At 40.5% G+C, this 19,974-nt stretch overlaps 1 protein-coding gene and 1 long non-coding RNA gene across 5 annotated transcripts in view; one reads left to right on the top strand and one right to left on the bottom strand.

The window, feature by feature from the left end:
* LDLRAD4 (low density lipoprotein receptor class A domain containing 4) overlaps positions 1-19,974 on the top strand; it is a 265,837-nt gene that overhangs the window by 37,145 nt on the left and 208,718 nt on the right. For all 4 annotated transcript variants that reach the window (XM_033154839.1, XM_033154833.1, XM_033154834.1 and 1 more), the window contains exon 2: positions 14,328-14,418. The gene's annotated coding sequence lies outside the window, so the exon portion shown is untranslated. The remainder of the gene's footprint in view (positions 1-14,327; positions 14,419-19,974) is intronic.
* LOC117049845 lies at positions 7,329-15,573 on the bottom strand. Its single transcript, XR_004427019.1, has 2 exons — positions 15,519-15,573; positions 7,329-7,378 (listed from the first exon to the last, which is right to left on the bottom strand). It is a non-coding gene; the product is annotated as an uncharacterized LOC117049845 (long non-coding RNA).

Genomic DNA, 19,974 nt, shown 5'->3' with positions numbered 1-19,974 from the left:
TAATACAGAAAGGTGGACATGAGTCAGGAATTTATTCTAATAAGCAGGGGCTGAGGCAGGTTAGCTCCACCTGCCCTTTGCTTACCCCTTTTTCTCTTCTTCAGGGCTCTGAGCTGTGGCTTCTCCAGAGGTACTTTGCAATGTGGGGCTGTATATGTTGCCGCCTGTCTCATTGCTTTCTCTGTGGCTTCCCTGGCCAAGATGCAGTTGCAGCAGCCTCTGTCCACCCAGTCTCCAGCTCTGTCCTTGGGTCCAGCTGGCTTCAACCCCCTGTGCAAAAAAGAAAGGGAAAGGAAAAAGGGAGAATGGGCTCTGTTGCTACTTGATGCAAATGTGGAGGTTCAGCACAGATGGGCAGGGAGTGAACAGAATGTTTTGCTTTACTTTTTCAAATTGGTTTTTGAGTTGGTCAGATTTCAAGTAGGGTGCTTTTGAACTTAAGAGCTCTCAAGTTTTTCAAGCTCGGCAAAAGGAAGGTTTATGTTTTACTCCAAAATGTGTTGAGCGTCAGTAAAGTTTTGCATCTGTGAGCATTGAAGCCTGTTCCCCTTTTTGTTTTGCTCATTTTAAGCACTTTCCCTCCTCTTTTGGTGCTTCTGTCTCACTCGTGAAACCACCTCAGCTTCTTGCACTTGGGGTTGCAGCAACTGCTGCACCTCTGTTTGTCCAACAAACTTCCAGGTGTGCAACAGAACTTCCCTTTCTTCTCCTGATGCCTATGACCCTCCCATTGTGTATCCTCAACATCTGCTTCAGAGGGTTGGGGGACCCTTTGGAGCAGATTTGGGGGTGGAACAGTATGAGGGAGGACAAGGAGAGGAATTCCCATTGCATGAGTGAAAATTGTGTTGTGCAGCAGCTATTGGATATGTCCCTCCATCCTTTTCTTCCCTTCCCTTTATCTATGGTGTCTACTGACTCCACCCACTTTTGCCAAGCACAGTTCACAGGAAGCAAGGATTTAATCTATATTTTCTTGGACTTTAATAAACTGTGATTGAAATCTGGAAGAGCAAATGAGGTAGCAGGAAAATTGAGTGCAGGTGAGAATCTTTGCTATCCCCTGAAGTCATCTTTGGTGCACAGTGCATCTGTGAGACAGATTGCCCTCTGGCAGGATTCTGATGAGGAAACAAGCATACAGTATACTTTTGTGATGGGTGGTGAACCTGTTCCATACTGAGTACCTTGTGACTTCCAAGAGAATTATACAGTATAAGTGTTTCCTGTACACTCTATGCCAAACTGTGGTCCTCAAGCTTCCTTCAGCTGGTCCACAGCATGTTAGAATTATAAAATAAAAGAAGCAGTAAAAATATAATTAAAAGTCACACATACAGCATCTAGCATAGTGCATTGCAATTGCTATAACAGGCAGAAAAACCAGCAATTTCCAAGTGGTCCATGGGAGCAAAAGTTTGGGAAACACTGCTCTCTATGCAGCTGCCCACTGGGTAGGAACTCAAGTTGCTTAGCTCTATTGAATGGCATGTCCTTACATGAATCTGCATCCTCAGACGGTATGTTTGCAGACCACTTGTTTTAAAGCTCCTACTTTTATGAATATGGAATATGAGAGGCCGTCCTTAACCAACTCTGCATTCTCACTACTGCCTTTTGACCTCTAATGCTTAATGTCTTCGGATTACTGAATTTAGCTAAAATTGAGCAGAGGGGAGTTATATTCCTGATAAACATAATGTTTCCAAACTAAGCTATCTTTAATGACAAGTGTCCTTTTAAGATGACCTATGATTACAACCCACAGTTTTGCTGTCATTTAAGCTAGAGGGGACATGTGTTGCTGTCTTGCTCAATTGATGGGATTGGATAGATGACTGAGTGATGAGACCGCGGGCCGGGTCTTTAGCTTGTCATCTTGTCTGTAATGCAATATGACAGCATGCATGCAAGGCCAGTAGATTTCTTCCATCGTCCTTATGCTTCGAGACAGAGCTCTCTGTGTGCTTTGGTGCTCTACATATTCTAGCTAGCTGAAACTTCCATGCATAGAAGTATTTTCTCATTAACCATAAAGCCTTGGCAAGTTGTTTAGTATGGCTCATTTCTTGGTGAATTTCTCCCGTTCTGCTATGACATACAAACTAATGTTCATTTTGAACCAAGTTATCAAGCTACTGCCTGCTGTATCTTAGTGTTTAACATGTTACACATGCTCTTTTCCATTTCTCTCATTCAGGTGGTCTCTTTCTCTCCTCCTTTCAATCTTCCATTATCAAAACAGCTAGGAATTGCTAGGAATTATGGGATGTTTCAAGGAGCGTTATATAGCTAGTTGTCAGTATGGAATTCTAAGCACCTTTATACCTTGACTTGGCAGGTCAAGCCCTTCTGTTATTTTGCGGGTTTTTAATTAAATGAATTAGTACAATTATTGTCTCTCTCATATTTTGGTGGATGAAAGGCTGTTGGAAAAAATGGGAGGAAATTGCCTGGTAGAGACAGAGAACAAAACAGCTGAACTAATCTTAGGTGTTAATTAGAATATTAACAATTCAAATATAATTTCTCTCTCTCTATCTTTCTAAAAGATTAGCTGTTCTTTTCATTACTGGGTTGTTTTTTAACACAAGCAAATAAGTGTTTCGTTTTTTGAAAGATGAAGCATCCTCCATGCAGTCAGGTTTTCTAATGTACTAGTCTATTTGAATTTTTATTTCTGTTAATCTGCATGGATCATGATATACACAAGCATAAAGGAAATTACAATATACAAAAATCTGTTCAAATATATTATGCATAGGTATATTGCATGTTGAAAAATATATAGCATTTGTTCTGAAAGTAAGCTTGTGGAAAGAGCATGGACCTCGGGCAGGGGGTGGGACAAGGAGATCGGGTGGGCGGGAGGGATGGTGAGGGTGTGTCTGTGTCCTGCTTTGCTTTCCCAAAATGTTGAAGGGTATGATGTGTAACTTAATACACAATGCCCTGAAAAGGCATTGCTCCACAGCTTCAGTAAGATCTTGTAAGGTCTTTCTTTCCTCATGCCACTTCAGTTGTTAGGGGTCTCTAACTGGAGTAGGGGTGGGGAACATGTTTCCCTCCCAGATGTTTCTGGGCCCCTGGGATAGCTCAGTTGGCAGCACATGAGACTCTTAATCTCAGGGTCGTGGGTTTGAGCCCCATGATGGGCAAAAGTTTCCTGCATTGCAGGGGGTTGGTCTAGATGACCCTCGTGGTTCCTTTCAACTCTACAATTCTATGATCACTGTGATTGTGACTCGCAGCTCCCATCATCCCTGACCAGTGGAAATTGGAGTCCAGCAATGTATGGAGGGCCACTGGTTCCCCACCCCTACTCTAGACAGACATTTCTCTCTGCTTCTGGCGTCATCCAAAATTACTACAGGATACTTGGAGGCTGATTCCAGTATTTGAGTAGTTCTTATTAAGCCATTCAGGAGCCAAGTTTGTGGCTTGGAAGTATTTTCACGAGGACGACTTAAGCGAAAAGGTTACTAAAAGCAAATTAATTTTAAAAAAATAACTGTGAACTCCCGTTATTAGGAGCATTGAACCGGCAGCCAAAGTTTGACAACAGTTTCTCCATCTTAATCAGTGGGCCTTTCTTGGGGTGGCCTTAATTTTTATTCTTAACACTTGGATTTTATTCCCAACGACTGAACTTCTTTGCTGCCAGCGTGTTACCCTTTGTTTTGAATAAGAAATTTATTGTGCAGAATGAATGTTGGAATGGGACAAGGGATTTGGTCTTTTCCTTGTATTTTTTCTTCTTCCTCTGATTGAAATTGGTTCCGCAAAACGGAAATTTGCCAAGCAAATCTGTTTACAGAACACTCTGCTTCTTAATATAATGAAAGCAACCAGAAGGAGGAAAATGCTGCAGAGCATCAAATAAAGAGCTGTTTTAATGGGGCAGTGACATTTTGCAGAATTTTCCCTTTTGTATTAGTTTCCTGCCCGTTAGCTATGTCAGCGTAAGAATTTTCTTGCTGTGTTGCTGGGGCTTTGAATAAAATAACTGTGCCCAACTTGCTCCTGATATGTCATAGCCATGATTTCTGTCTCTAACCATAGAATGTTAATCACTTGCATGCATAGTTTGAATGCTTTGTCTGCCACAAAATAAAGGCTTGTTTTTTCCTAGAAGAACACAATGACCTCTAGAGGGAGCCATCTGTCTAAGTCGCCTTGCTAATGGGTTTTTTTTTTCCTGTCTCCCATAAGTGGCCCTGTAATGGCAAAATTTGGCAACAGTGGATCTGTAGCTATACTGTTGGTTCTTATATGTGGATCTTTGTAGACTGACCTCCGGCAGAAGAAAGCGAAAGAATAGACCAACAGTAGCCGTGAATAATTTGTTGTGTGCCAGTAGCCACAGTCAGCAGATGATGTTTTATTCCATAATAAAATGCACACTTCTGGGGCATATTTGTAGTAACTACTAACCACAGTGACACACTCTGTATTTATTGTTTTGATGTCACATTCTTTTTGTGCTACACACCCAAAGAATACTTTTCTAAAGAATATATGTTGACAAAATGTACAACATTGGGTTAAAAATTAGACTGCAGAATAAATTATTCCGGGATCTCTGCCCATTCTCTCTCCACCCCTCCACTTTACAAGGTGGAATTCATTGCACTATAGTCTAAAATAATTTGCAATCAAGATATGGAGAAAATTCCTTTATAAAAATGCTGGGCTGACATTAATGTAATTTTTCCATTGGAGCCATGAAAGACTCTTAAATGAGAGAGACTTGTATAATGAATAACTGTAACTAGCAGTACATAGGAGCATAATTGGAATAGTTTGTTTATTAACATTTTGTGTATTTTTTCCCTTTCTCTCTTGGAAAAAAAGTTTCCAAAAAGTAACTTTTTGTGCTATTTATAGATTTATTTTTCCAAAACAATGCTATAGTTTTTGCTATTTAGACATAGCAAGAGAATATTATTTCAAGAATGAAAAAGCTTTAAAATAACATGAAACATTTCTGTGTTTTTTTCTAACTGAACAGTTTTTTCAGTTTATGTACCTAACCACTGCCCCACTTTTTGGGTACGGAACATTTATTCTGACTGTTCTCTACACACATTTTTTGGCATCCAAATACCTTCAAAGGGAAACAGTCACCCACATAGTAAAATAATTTTGAAGGGTGGGCTGGGGATCCATATTTACTATTTTGCAAGGCACAAAGGCTGTCTGTTTTTAGCTGGGAGACCAAAAAATGATGCATGCCAAACCACATCCCTAATAGACCTTTTAAAAATTCATTTTACTCCAGGCATCCCCCCCCACCCAAAATCATTAGAAAAATGAATTTTTTTATAAATGATGATTATCAGTGGGATAATTCTCAGACTATGGCTGTGTATGAGCTACCTATGGATGAAGGATTAATAATTCTTGAAGCATTGGCCCCCAAACTCTTATGCCTGTAACATTTATATAAGTGTGTGAAAGAATAAAAAAATCTGAAAACTACATTTTCATGTCTTGAATTGCTAATAAGCTGGACATCCTTAGTTGTCTAATGAATAAATGTAATAGTTTCAAATTCATACATGCCAATAAAATTAAAATGAGTGTTCAGGATGGAGTGTGGAAGTACTCAGTCAAGCATACCTATTTAGAGTTTTCCTTCATTCTTGGTTTCCATAACTGTGTTGCAATAAAGCCAGATCTGGAATTATCCAGGGGAAGATGGAATTTTTATGTTTTAAAATTAAAGCTCTTTGGGATAGAAGGAAGATAGCTTTTCCCCTCATGAAATGAGACGACAAGTTGACATATCTATAGTATTTCCAGGGTACGAAGTGTTTTACAAATCTTATTTAATTATTGTCATAACACTCCTAACATTGTTTAGACTTGTGATTTGCCCAAGGCCTTCCAGTGAGCATTAGACAGGCCTGCATGAGAGTTTCAGATTTGGATGCTCACACCGCTAATGCTTGGTCTGACGGTTGCTGATGCAGCTATTGCTTGCAGTGGCAGCTAGTCAGAATGGGAATTAATAGCTGTATGAAGATGTGGTCAGCCAGTTGTAATCTTTAACAAAAAGCTTGGTTTAACTGGAACTCAGCACGTGCCCCAGAAATATGTGTCTCTTTTGGCTTTGCTTCAGGCAATGAACACGGCACTATAGCCAAGGAAACGAGAAAACAACAGTGGTTTAAGCTCAGTTTGATCAGTCGGAGCTAGAATGGTTAAAGCCAGGCATAGGCAAACTCCTGCCCTCCAGATGTTTGGGACTACAATTCCCAAAATCCCTGACCACTGGTCCTGTTAGCTAGAGGGTGATGGGAATTGTAGTCCCAAACATCTGGAGGGCCGGAGTTTGCCTATGCCTGGTTTAAGCCAAACTTCCTCCCATAGTAACAACCTTCATATATGGACCCCACTAAGTGCAAAAAAAATGATAATTCCCTGGAACTTTTACCATATCAAATGCAAGTGCACATCCTTATTCATTAACTCTGGGAAAGTAACAGTGAGGCTTCCTCCAGCAAGCAGCTTTTACCAGTAGCTGAATTAAGTCTAATGTGCTTTTCCAGGAAAATATCCGCACCTTTCCTTGGGGAGGGGGGCACCTGAATATGAGTTCTGATTGGTTAGAGTCCCCAAGTGACCTTCCTGTTCCACTTCAGCAGAAAAATTAGGTGGTTATACCTGCTGACACTTCATTAACTTTGTCACATAGCATCCCTTCTGTCCAGCACTGTCCTTAATTGCAAAGTCAGTTGCAGCCAGTGGGAAGAATGATTCTCTACCTAAAAAACGTGGAGCAATACTGTTGTTATACCAGCACAGGGCCTCCATGGTTTTATTTCCCACCAGTTGTTGGTTGTATTTCCCACTAGTTGACACCCCAAACTATGGCAGATCTAGCTACCAATCCTTGCTCAGTATTATAAATAAACTTGGATGTTTTGTTCTTTAAATTACACTGCCGGCTTTAAAACTTGTTAATAAATCCTTCTCCTTTGTGCACAATTAATATTACAGTAGTGGGCTTTAGACATGGGATGAACATATATATATAGATTTAAAGTTATAGAGATAGATATTGATAAAGCCTACTTATAATTTATATCATTAGACATTATCAGTTTTTCAATAGTTCCTTGAATTGTGTACTGTCTCTTTAAGGAAACTGTTACATCCTCAAATAAGTTCATTTCCCTACTCATCATTTTGACAACTTCACCCCAGCTCTCAATCTGGCTAGGTACCAACTCTGGTCAAGGACTCACTGGAAGTAAATAGGGTTGAATGGAGTTTCTTAGCTGTTACTCGCCATCAGCTTCTTGTGTTGCATGCTTTTTTCTCTGGAAGGCTTACTTCAGCTTCCCTTGAAGTCTTCCTTTTGATTAGGGACCTGTGGACCAGGACACAGCAAGAAGGAGTCATGGTGTCCTCCTCTGATGTCTTCCTCCTTCTTAAGTCCAACTGCATAATACTGTCACACTGACCAGAAACTGGATAATCGCTTCTGAAGTCTTCTCATAACTTGCGCTTCTGCCTTAAGTGGTATAAGTTAATATTCACCTCCTTCCTAGCACTAGACCATACCGCCCCTGGAAAGGGCTGTGTTTTCCCTTATATACCTCTAGATCTGCCTGCTCATTGGCCTTTCTAAACTAATGGGGGCAAATAGAACATTCTTAAATGGCCTCCAAAGCTCCACCTTTTGAATCCTCTAGTCTGCTGTATAAGGCAACAGGCCTAATTCTGATGTCTCTACAGCTTCATACAGTTATGGCCCCATTTAACCTCTTCCTGTTATTTATAAACACAACAGTATTGCCTCTTAATACATGGTGTTATTACACACAGCTATTCTAATGCATAGGAAACAGGTCCAACTTCCTGCATCTGCAAAGGGTTCGGCTAGATGAACTTCCAACTATATGGAAGTTGGCTATTAAGAATCCTTGGTTTCTGACCGTGTGGTTGCCATGTTATCCTAATTTATATTTAGATGGCTTGTGGTGATATGCTAACTAAGTGGCTACTTGTGTGTTCCTCTCCTTGGAGGGGGGGGGAGGAAAGGCCACATGCAAAGGAAGTGGGAGAGAATTAGCCTGAGGATTTGGATTGTAGTCCATAGATCTTGTTGCAAACATAAAGATCACATGAAAATCAAATACTTAAAACAGAATGTGATGTGCATATTTGCCAGGCTAAATGAGTCCACATGGTTGACTTCCATTCCATGGAACTACACAATATTCACCCTGCTTTTATTTTGTTTTTCTGTTAGAAAATAGTGTTTCAGTGGGTACTGGCAGAGGTTGATGTCGTTTTACAAAAGCCAGCTACTGCCCTGTGGAAGCTGTTGCCGGTGCTCTTGCTTGGAAAGACCAAGTACCCCCAAATCTAAACTGGTCTCCTGCATTGGTAACATGTTGTATTAACAGCAGATTCATTTATTTCCTAATTAACAAAAAGTGTTCTTTTTATTTAAGCCATCTGGCTGGAGAGCATGTTGTTTAGCTGCTTGCCATTACAGATTGGAGCTACATGGGGAAAAAGATGTCTCAGTTCTTGTTTTGGCTTGTGTCTGGTTTGATGTCGTAGGTGCACTATTGCACATGCGCGTCACTGCAACATTCATTCCTCACTGACTGCAAAAAGTGTGTTAAAATATTTCTTTTTACCAACAAAACAGGTATTGTTTTGACAGCCTATTTCATGCCACTCCATCAATTGCAATTCAGACTTGCGGTTCTCTTTACACAACAATGAAAGAACCTGGAGCCAAGCTCTTTAGATGACCCTCTTCTGTAGGGGCTTGCCAAGAATTTTAAAATAGCCCCATGGTGGTCTCTTGGCTCATCTTCATTAGTGATGATGTACTTGTGTGGATTCTGTGCTGTAACATGAAAGGTCTACTGCTTTTTACCGATCCATCTTCTCTGTGGTTCCCTTCTGTTTCTCGCTGTGCACGTAACCCTTCCCTGCTCTTATCTAGCTGTGCTGTTTCACATCTTCATTCTATCCTGAAGTGGAATTCTGCCTGACCTCTAAATTTTCTCTTTCCTGTGCAGCTTTCATTGTTTCTTCACCTCTGCTATATGAGTATTAGTCCATAAATTATCATTTTCAACAGATATGCAATTCTACTTTCCCTTAATATCAACGATCTCCTAGCCCCTGCTATAATCTTCTACTGATATTACTCGTCTTGACCTCCAGGAATATATTAAGAATATATTATTGCCTTAGAGGCCAGTCTTCAGCTTAGTTATGCAGGCTGATAAAAGGCATACAAGTGGATAGCTTCCGCAGTTAAAACAATAGCAAGCAAAATTGTGCTCTGTAGTCTAGCATTGGCCAACATTATACTCCAGAATTGCAGAAGACAGTATTGGGCCGTGAATTGTTTCTTTGACACATCAGTTCTACACTGCACATGCAGGTTGACTTGGGAGTGGTCTGACTCGAAACCACAGTGGGGAAAACCACATGATTTGTATCCAGAAGGTTGCCAGTTCGTTCCCTCGCATCTCCAGCTAGTGGTTGGAAAGACTCCTGTCTAAAAATGGATAGCCTTGGCCACTCAGTGTAGACAATACTGATGTAGGTGGATCAACATTCTGAACCTCTATAAGGCAGCTTCCTACCAGTAGAGAGTACTTTCTCTCAGATGACTGAATCATCAAGATAGCCTCATTCATTTGGGAATGGAGGCATAGTTATAGACAATCTGGATTCTAAGCATACCTCCTTCTGCCTTGCACTGTCTAGATGTGATGGTGAAAGAAACAGGTTTCAGTGTGGAGTGTGAAATTGGAGCTGGCAAGGAAACCGGAACAACTAATTGCATGGATGCAATAGATGTTAGGGTTGCTCCACTGAACAGAGCCTCCTCAGATGTAGTTTGGCTTAAAACAGGGATGGGGAAACCATGGCACTCCTGACATTGTTGGACTTTAGTTTACCTTTGTCCCAGCCAGCATGACCTGTTGTGACTGTGGTACAGCTGCTGCCTACCCTTTTAGATCCCAGCAGAAGATCTGGTTATTAGCCCAGGCTTCTAGTGGAAATACTTACATTTTTATATCAGTGCTTTTGACTTACCCACCTTGCTTTTTGTAACAGCATTGTGAATTTGAAGTGATCTTAATTGTACATAACTCACTCTAAAATGGTTGTTCAATGAAGAGTAGGTAAGAAATGTTTTAAATTTAATAAAAAAAACATACATTTTAAAAAATGGTGAGGGATGATGAGAGTTGTTATCCAACGACATCCAAGCTCATGAACTGATTCATGGTAAAGAGTGGCTCTCATGTTTAGAACTATACATTTCTAAGGTAAGCTTTGGCACAGAGAAGAAGTCTCTGCTCTCTTAACCATGCTTAAGTAGATTGGGAGTACATCATGGATTCCCATGCTACCCTCAATCTCTTCTTTTTACTATGCACAGTGGTTAACACTTTTATCAAGGTTTGCAACTCTTAATCAAACTTGGTTTGAAGCACTAATTTAAATTTCTAGGAAAGGTTGTGCTCCACAGGTCATGCCCTATATTTATTAAAATGTTTATGTTAATCAAATATGCCTAATAGTTTTCCAGTTGGACTTTGTGGAGAAGCACCAGTTTTCAGGTTGACTTACAGGTTAACTGTGTTGTTGTCTGGTGGCCATCATATTACTCAACAGAGATGCAGACTGGCAAGTTGACTTAGCAGGGTGTCAAGATGGGCATTTCAACATGGAATCATATGCATACAAAGCTTCATACAACTGTACTGCAACATAAATTTTATGCAGCAGCAAGATCATTAACTATTCTCTAAAACTGTATGGAAAACCTTGCTGTTACGAAAAATTAGAATAAAATAACCCATATCACCAACTAATAGGATACCCATGTCATATATATATATATTTATAAAAAAACCCCAACACAGTCTTTAAAACTTTAAACTGAATATGAATTTATACCAGAGACAAGGGCAAGCACAAAGACCAGCATTTCTGAGGTTTGATGCTGTACTTTCAAAGCAACCAAGATTACACTTATCTGCTGAAAAGTGTGCCTTTTGCCTCTACTACTTTCACATCAAATCTCAGGAATGATGCCATCGCTCCAGGTCAAAGGAAAAGCAGAACCAGCTGCCTTAAGCCAAACAAAGAGCAGGTTTGCTGTCCTCCCTGCTGTTTTGGCTTGAGCTCTTCAGACTGGAAAATTCAGAAGCATGATCTCTCAAGCTTTGTAAATGCCAAAGCCATCTAAGAGGAAAATAGGACAAGGCTACCCCCAGGCAAGTTTGTACAGAAATCCGCTGGCTGCAAGGAAGATTTACGGTAAACATAGCATAGGATGGAACTGCTCCATGGAAATTATTCCACAAGAACAATCCTGTAGGAGTATATATAGGCAGATTTAAAAAAGGAACATCTGGGAAATATGGTAGAAGGCAAAGGAAGACTCAGGTTATGAGGTATTGCCTTTTCATCAGGGACCACAAGACGGCCATCAACAACAAAGCTGTCTAAACAATATTGGCTCAGCCTTGGAAGGTGATTTCATGTTGACACGGCACAGCAAAGGAGAAAGCACATGGGGTGTGCTTCTGCTATGCTTCGGGGGATTTTGGGTAGTGAGAGACTGCACCCTTCACATGCTGCTCTGCAAATGGATATAAGAGAAAGCCTGGCCTTCACAGGCCCACTCTTCCGGTGCTTGCTGGAAAAGGGCACCACAGCTTTAGAAGCAACTACAGCAGCTTGTAAGCAAAAAGGATTAGGTAACACAAAGTGCCAATAAGAACCTTTGAGCCTGGAGAAGGATCCAGATTTGGACCAAGTGCCGCAAGAATACTTCTAAATTGGACTCACTATTCTAAAAATATACTGTCAGTATTCATCCATTTCATTCTGAGCCTGGACACTTTAGTATTACATCTCTGGATATTCTTATAAATGCCATACTGTAAGATAGCTGCTTTGATAAATGGTGAAATGCAAAATCTAGCAAAATTGACCTATAAAGGTAGGGACTACCAGTTGACTATTATATTGATGAGAATAGATTCCAGATTGAGCAAAACTGCCTTACTGTAAAACACTTTGAGAATACACAGTTCCCCATCTAATGTGACATCATCATCACCATCATCATCATCATCATTATTATTATTATTATTATTATTATTATGGAGAGGGGGAGGAAATCTAAAGTGTTAGCCAGGGAAGTTACCATTGAACACCTTTTTTGGTACTGATTTCATTATTGCTAGGATAAATCTTAAGAAGACTGTTCTGATTTAGAAATATGACTGCCTATCACTGAGGTGTAGAAACTTCATGCTACATGTTCAAGCAGCAACTTATGTACAACATAAAGGAGGGAGTTAAAACTAAGAGCAATTATTCACGACCAGCTTTCTCTGTGTTGAGTAGTATGATGAGTCATATTTTTGTTGTTGTTGACAGATTATCCCCAAATCATTCAGTCTAGTTGGGAAACTTCTTCCCAGGGAAAGTCTGTCTTTAAAAGTTTGGATATCAGTTTTTGTATCATTTGTTTGATTATTGTAAGAGGAGGCACCAATTCTCCAGAGAAAACTTATGGTGTGTGTGTGTGTGTGTGTGCGCGCGTGCGCGCACACACGCGAAGGGCCACAGGGTAGCGGAATTCCTAAAAATCGTGTGCTGGTTGATTCCTTCTGTTGGTGGACAGAGATCATTGGTTACCACTCACTGGTTATTTGTTTGGAATTGCTTTGGCAACACTTTTTTTTTAATTGATTGGAGTTTCATTAGTTTTCCTTCGTTGATTCGTCAAGGAATAACAGGTTTTATACTTCATATTAATGTAATTGGTTAGATAGAAGGATGAATATGGCATTCTAAACTCTGCTCAGTTTTGCTTTTGCTGGATTTTGCCTTTTAAAACAGCTAAAGTTGCATGAGCTGTCGCTAGCAAATGGCGTATTGTTACATCACCCAAACAGAATGGGTTTCTGCTTTTGGACAACATATCTCTAAAGTTCCTGGCAGATGGCTATCGCAGGAGGTTAGGAAGGATTGAACAGTTTGACAAACACAGCCTCGGAGAACCTCCTCTGGAATTCTAGAGAGGGTTTTCCAGCTAGACTTAGTCATTCCCCCCCTCAAATGTCTTGGCATGGCTGATCACTTGAGGGTGACATATGGTAGGAACACGCTCTGAGGGACAAGCCTCCCGGATGGCAAACAGCACCATGCAAAACAGACAGATGGTGGCTTATTCAACCTTGGAAAGTCGTTTAATCCTACATACTGGCAAGGCCTGAGTGTAAAGAGAGACAGACACACAACCCTAATGGAATCTGAAGCAAAGATGTGATGAGTTCACTTACAAATTGCCAGGACTGAGACTGCAGTAGAGTTGAACTGATATGGTTGTACAGAAGGATTTGTGAACATATGAGTTCTGGTTGTTTTGAGCAACATCATAGACGAAAGAACATTGAGCAAAGTCAGCACTTGTTCTTTCAACTAAATTTAAAATGGCATATTTGAAAAGCCACTGATGATTTGAATTGTTCACTTGGTTGAAACTTTGCTTAGGAGAGGTACCTGCTCCTCTTCAGGATTCTGATTACATTTTAAAAGTGAAGTATTCAGGTCTCATTTTCTCTGTCACTAACCATCAGGTTTATAAACACCCACACCCCACAACCACATTTATATTGCATTTATTTGCATAATACATACAAAGAAAATGGTGAAATACAATATTTTGTTGGCTAACAATAGAGACCAACAAAGCCAATGACTAGACAGTGGTAGTCCATTAAAAATCCAGTTTTTTAAAAAATAAATACTAATACATTGGGTTTTTTAATGTAAATTTTAAAGTCTTAAAACCGCATATTTAGGTTCCAATTCAACTAAATCGTTGCACTGGCAGGAGCCAACACAATTACTCCTGCTAGTGCAACAGCACTTTCCTTCCTCTCTGCCTCTCATGCCCTTCCCCCAAATCGTCTCTTGGGGGTTGGAAGAAGTGACGGAACAGCACGTGGAGGTGAGGCAGATTGTTCCATCTGGGAAGCAGAAATACTGATGCTGAATTCCATCCTTAAAAACTTCACCAATAGTGAAAAAATGTTAACCTTTTTATGATTATTGGAGTGATATTTTATAGAACAGAGTCCTACTGTGTACAAAGTCCTTCTAAAGGGTGTCCAGCTTCTGCGTTGTCTTGAAAATGCATAATAATTGCTCTTCTGATCACTGCAATAGTTGATCAAGAGTTTGTTGATGGAGCAACCTTGGAAATATTGGTGGCTGTACTCTGAGATTTCTTCTTTGTGTTTCCTTCCCAGAATATTTGCCATCACATGCTTGGTTCCAGAGTGCTCATACCCACTTGAACTGGTTTCAAAGGGATACTGTGATTCTCCAATGTCTGCCTTGGTAAGTAGAGCTGTGTATGGTGTCTCCACAGTCCACCTCCCACCTGATACAGAGACTCTTTAAGTTTTTTTTCAAGCAGCCCTGTCATTCTTGATTGTTTTTCCCATCTTCTCCAGCACTCTTACCCAACTTGGTGCCATCCAAATGTTTTTTGACTACTGTACTGACTGGGGCTGATGGCTGTAATAACCCAAAACAGCTGTAGAGGAAGGTTGGGGAACACCAGACAGATGTCAATTCTCCCAAAACACTTCAAGATCAATAGTTTGAAATGGTTTGCAAAGATTTTAAAATGTGGGCATTAGGATGATAATAAAGATAGTCTTTCTTACAATGAAAACTGAAATAAAAAATTAAACTGACCAATCAATATGGACATGCTTTTCATTTTGTAGGCAATCGAAAAGATTTTCATTTTGTAGACAGGCTAGACACTTTGCTGGTCACAGCCTCCTCTTAGAGATTGTGATTCAAAAAGGGCATATATTTCCTTGCCCGCATTCCTCTGGATACGAATAACTAAGAGGTGCAGCAGTTAGGAGAGGAGCCAGCTGTTTGCAGAAATGTCTTCTCTGCCTACAAAAGAGACAAAAAGTTTCATGGCTCCCAGGAAAACTGACACAATTGTGTTTTCTCAGACATTTCTGCTGAAACAACGAAGTCTGTATCAAACATATGTATCAATGATTCCTTCTCATCCCCAACATCAGCCAAGGACAACCATACATTTTTATATGCTAAATGGCCATAGTCACCTTTTGTCCTTTCAATACAAGTTCATATACTCTTCTCCATAAAGCTGTTGTGGGAAACCTTTGGCTTTCCAGATGTTTGTGAACTGCAGCTCCCATCAACCCAGGCAATTCTCTATGCTTGCTAGGGCAGATGGGCATTGTAGTTCAACAACATCTCAATGGCCAGAGGTGTCATAAAGCATGCAAGGGATGTCACTAACTCATCCAACATATTGGGGGTATTGCCTGTCTCATGTTATTTTTATCTATACTACATAGCAGGGGAGGATAACTTGATTTGGGTAGCTGGCCAGGTCTTGCCCACCCACTGTGGGTGAAATCTGATCAATGGGAGGGTCCACTTACCTCACACCAGGTGACCTGTCTTTACCCACACTTTCTGAAATGAAACCATGTGGGTGAAGGCACAGCGCACAAAGCATTGGCAGTTGGCTGATCTTCAGCTGATTCTTTGTGCTTGCAGATTGCTAAGCACAGCACGACCTGACCATCATCTGATGTCATAATAAGGCAGGTGAGTGTGATTTGGCCTAAATGGCTCAGCAGGCCTGGGTTCTCCACTGCTGCCATATCGTGTGAAGGTTGCTGGCTGACCATCTCTTTTGCAGGTTGATTCCTGGCTAATAGTCCAGGATGATCAATTGATGTTTTATCAAAGGGAGTTAACAATGGTACCCAGGAGTCTCTTCCTTTTTGTCTTTCTCTTTCTTTTTATCTCTCTCTTTCTTTCTCTGTCTCAGAATGTGATGCAGTCAGAGTTTGGGGAAGGTAATAGTGCAACACCCTCAAGCTTTGCTAGAAATTAGAGAAAAACAGTTAAAAGTTGCTTTACCATTCAGATTTGGAGACAATGAGAGAGCTGAGAGTTTTCTACTTCAGGTTTAGCTGGAAATTAGGGTGCAGGTTTGTGGAACTGCAGAAGTTGCACTGTAGAATCTGATGCAGGTTGTGCTGTCTGTTTGCAGAAGTGTCTTTTCCTTCTTTTGCTCTGCTTTTATAAGTAAAGTAGATATTATGAAGGCACCATAGGCCTCCAGTGCTCTTTCAATCAATGGCAGAGCCAGTATGGTATAGGGAACACAGGAGAAGCACCAGATTTGGTACTGAGCACACAAGAATTCTGAGAACCACACAACCACTAAATAGGTCATCCAGGAAACGTAAATCAAGCCCCGTGTCACATTCTTGAACTAGGATCCCTGAACTGCAGAGTTGCACTGGCACTACAGGACTGAAAATAATTTCCTTATCCTGATCCCAGTCCTAATTTGGGGGAGAGAAGATTCCAGTGCAGCCCACAGACCTTTCCTGGCAAGCACATGCTGCCATTGGCTTGGATCCCAGGTTGCTCTCTTATTCATTCAGGGGCAATGATTGCCACTCACACTGCAACCCCTCTTCACACCGAGGCTGATTCTGTCCCAAACCCAGGCCTGAATTGACTGAAATGGGTCAAGATAATGTGTTCCCTCCAAAACAGTCTTATAATCCAGTATATATTCATCTTAATAATACCATTTTCCCAAGGATACTGGTGGTATTCCGTGTTAGTCCTACTCAGAGTAGACCCATTAAAGCTAGTAAACATGACTTAGATTAATTAATTTCAGTGGGTTTACTCTGAGAAGCACTTAGCTGCATACAAGCCACAGTCTCCAATTTAAAACAGAAAAACCAAATCAAATGTTTTGAGGTAACCCCATTTTCAATAAAGCAGACAATATTCTACTCATTTCAAAGAATGGGTTGGAGAGAATAAACTCTAGGGATGTTTCCAACATATTTCTTGAAAATACATCATTTCTCCTGTCTCTGAACGTCCTTAATTTTGTTAAAAAATAACACTTTAAGCTTTTTGGGCAGTTCTTCCTAAGAACCAGCATCTTACTGTTATTTTTCTTAGCATATCCTTTCATTATTAAAAGCTTGATTCTGCAGCTGTCTTGCATACAGATCCTCCCTTTGAAGTCCCAATAGCTTCCAGCGCTGAGTGGACTGCAGACTTTGCCTCTGTGTGTTTTGGTTATGTAACAGATTAGATCACTATGAGCATAGTCGGATGATCTCAACAGAGTGGAAATAAGGGATTTGAGCAGGAGAAAAAACGAGATACAGCGTTAGTTTTAGTTCTACTTAAAAATGATTGCTACCCAAGATAGCAGCATGCCATTGAATGCAAAAGTAACCACACCATAGCAAATGCTACCTTCCTTTCTTTTTTATATTAGAAAAATGTTTCCCATGTGGCAAATAATAGGATTATTGGGAGTCAATCAAAGCAACACAAGGGACTAATGAAAGAAGAGTGGGGAAGATACATGGCTTTCTAAACATAACCAGAAATCTGTAGGTTTCTTTGGTTAAATATTTGGGAATGGCTGCTAGTAAATTATTTGGTTAGCCACATAAATAAAACGTTATCTCATCCAAGTAAAATTCATGCCGCATCCAATTTGGATACAAATATATAGTCCAATAATCTGTCAATGGCTAACATGCTTTGGAAGTTAAGGGTAAAGGCAGTGCAACATACACTCTTAAAAATGCTACACTCTTAAAAATGCTACTTCTACAGGAGATTAAGGGGCTGGTTAGCACAGTTGGTTAGAGCGTGGCGCGAGTAATGCCAAGATGCGCCATTGTACAGGAGATGAAATGAGTTTCAAGCACAACCTGCAAAGTTAAATGTGGGTAGTTTATATCCATTCGTATATGTAATATTTTTTTCATATTCAGTATGCCTTAGTAGGAAAGTACTTTTTGACTATAAAAGAATAGTGGTGTTTTTTAAAGAAATCTCACAGCATTTATATATGTTGGCACCGATCTTTCTGCAAATTATGTTTATAAAGTTGGAGTCCAAGTCCAATTGGCTCCTCTGCTACAGTAGGATACTTTTCCATTCTTACCTCTGCTGAGTTTTAGTATATGGTAGCTGTTTCCATTTCACATAGCAAGCAAGTGGCATAGTAGTATGCTGATTGTGCTGAATAATGGAAATGTATTCCCCATAGGATAAGTGGAGGTGACTCTGTGGCATATTACAGATGTAGCACTAAACTGTGACCCCATCTGCACTCTACATTTAAAGCAGTATTGTACCACTTTAAACAGTCAAGCAGTGCAAGGTGGTAGCACACAAGCATGAGACTTATGTATGTAATACCAACCTAAACTATAGCTTTGTGCCAGCATGTGTATCTGCAAGAAATTATTGTCCACATAAGGAAATAAAGTGTAAGTTAGGAAGACACCCTTTCCTAAAGCACAGTTCAGTCCTGCTGTACCTTTTGCTACCTCTTACTGTGTTTGTGCAGAGATCTCAGCAACATGTCCTTTTAAAATCTGCTTTTGGTTTTTCTTGGAGAGGTGTCATTTTTCGCTTCAAGAAGCTGAAAGTTCATCATGCGACTCAACAGATCAGTAAATGAAGTTCTCAAGTGTTACACACATGCAGTGCACACTTCAGACAAGCAACTAACTTCTCCACTTCTGATAGCATTCAACTGAAATCTCAATTTTCATAATGTTTTAATGAAGAATGAAAAGTTGCCTTAATGTGGATGAGTAAGCCATTCCTCAAGTCATCAAAGAAGAAGGGGAAAATAATAATTAGGAGTCATGCTTGAAAGACTATCTGGTGTAGTTTAATGGCAGGTTGGCATTTTCTTCCCGCCCCTCAAATCATGCCAGGGGAAAATTGCTGATGAGTCATGATATGCTGTAAGTGCTGCAATGAGGGGGGCATGTAAGAGTATGATTCATAAATAATTGCTGGTAGGGATGAAAAAGTCGACCAATATGCTATAAAACAGGGAGACCTGTCACAAAAGCTTAATCTACCTATACTCGGGGGATAAATTAATGACCAGTATGGATGTCACTTTAATTTTGCTCCTGCAACGTTGCTTAATAAGATGATCTCAAACTTTTTTTTTTGGTAATTGTGCTGAACAGCAATTAGTAACTTTGCAGGCTTACTCATTTGCAACTAACGATTTCATTTAATAAAATATAGTAAATCTAGACAACAACCAGGACATTTTGCTAGCATTTCCTATGCCACAATTTGGAAGCAAACTTCATAGTCTGCAAACTATACAAGGCAAAGGACAATAGCGGATCTCCACAAATCAAAATAATTTATGTTTGAACTAAGGCTTTCAAACAGCATTTGACAAAGTCCCTCTCATCAAAGGCTCTTGAGTAAACTTGGCAGGCATAGGATGACAGCTCTTCCTATGAATCAATAACTGATTAGGAAAAGGAAGCAGCGAATAGGAATATCTGGACTGTTATCAGTTAAGTCACAGCATAAGTTATCCTGAACATAGGTGCGAACTCCCTGGGACCCTGGGTGACTGAGCACCCACAAAAGTCCCCATGAAGGGGCTGGGCACCCACAAATTTTGGTGCCATGGCCATGCACGCTGCATGGCAACCATGGCTCCAGGCACCCACAGTCGTGGCACCAAGCTGGCACTCCTGATCCTGAATATGCAATATTGCGGGTGGTGGTGTAGTCTAAACCACTGAGCCTCTTGGGCTTGTGATCGGAAGGTCAGCAGTTTGAATCCCCACAATGGGGTGAGCTCCCATTGCTCTGTCCCAGCTCCTGCCAACCTAGCAGTTTGAAAGCTTGCCAGTGGAAGTAGATAAATAGGTACTGCTGTGGCAGGAAGGTAAATGGCACTTCCGTGTGCTCTGACACTCGTCATGGTCGTCCGTGCGCCAGTAGCGGTTTAGTCATGCTGGCCACATGACCTGGAAAACTGTCTGTGGACAAACGCCAGCTCCCTTG

The sequence above is a fragment of the Lacerta agilis genome, chromosome 7 (genome assembly GCF_009819535.1).
Source record: "Lacerta agilis isolate rLacAgi1 chromosome 7, rLacAgi1.pri, whole genome shotgun sequence".
NCBI classification, from domain to species: domain Eukaryota; kingdom Metazoa; phylum Chordata; class Lepidosauria; order Squamata; family Lacertidae; genus Lacerta; species Lacerta agilis.
Note: the sequence above shows the minus strand (reverse complement) of the source record. Positions and strands in the feature narration are given on the sequence as shown.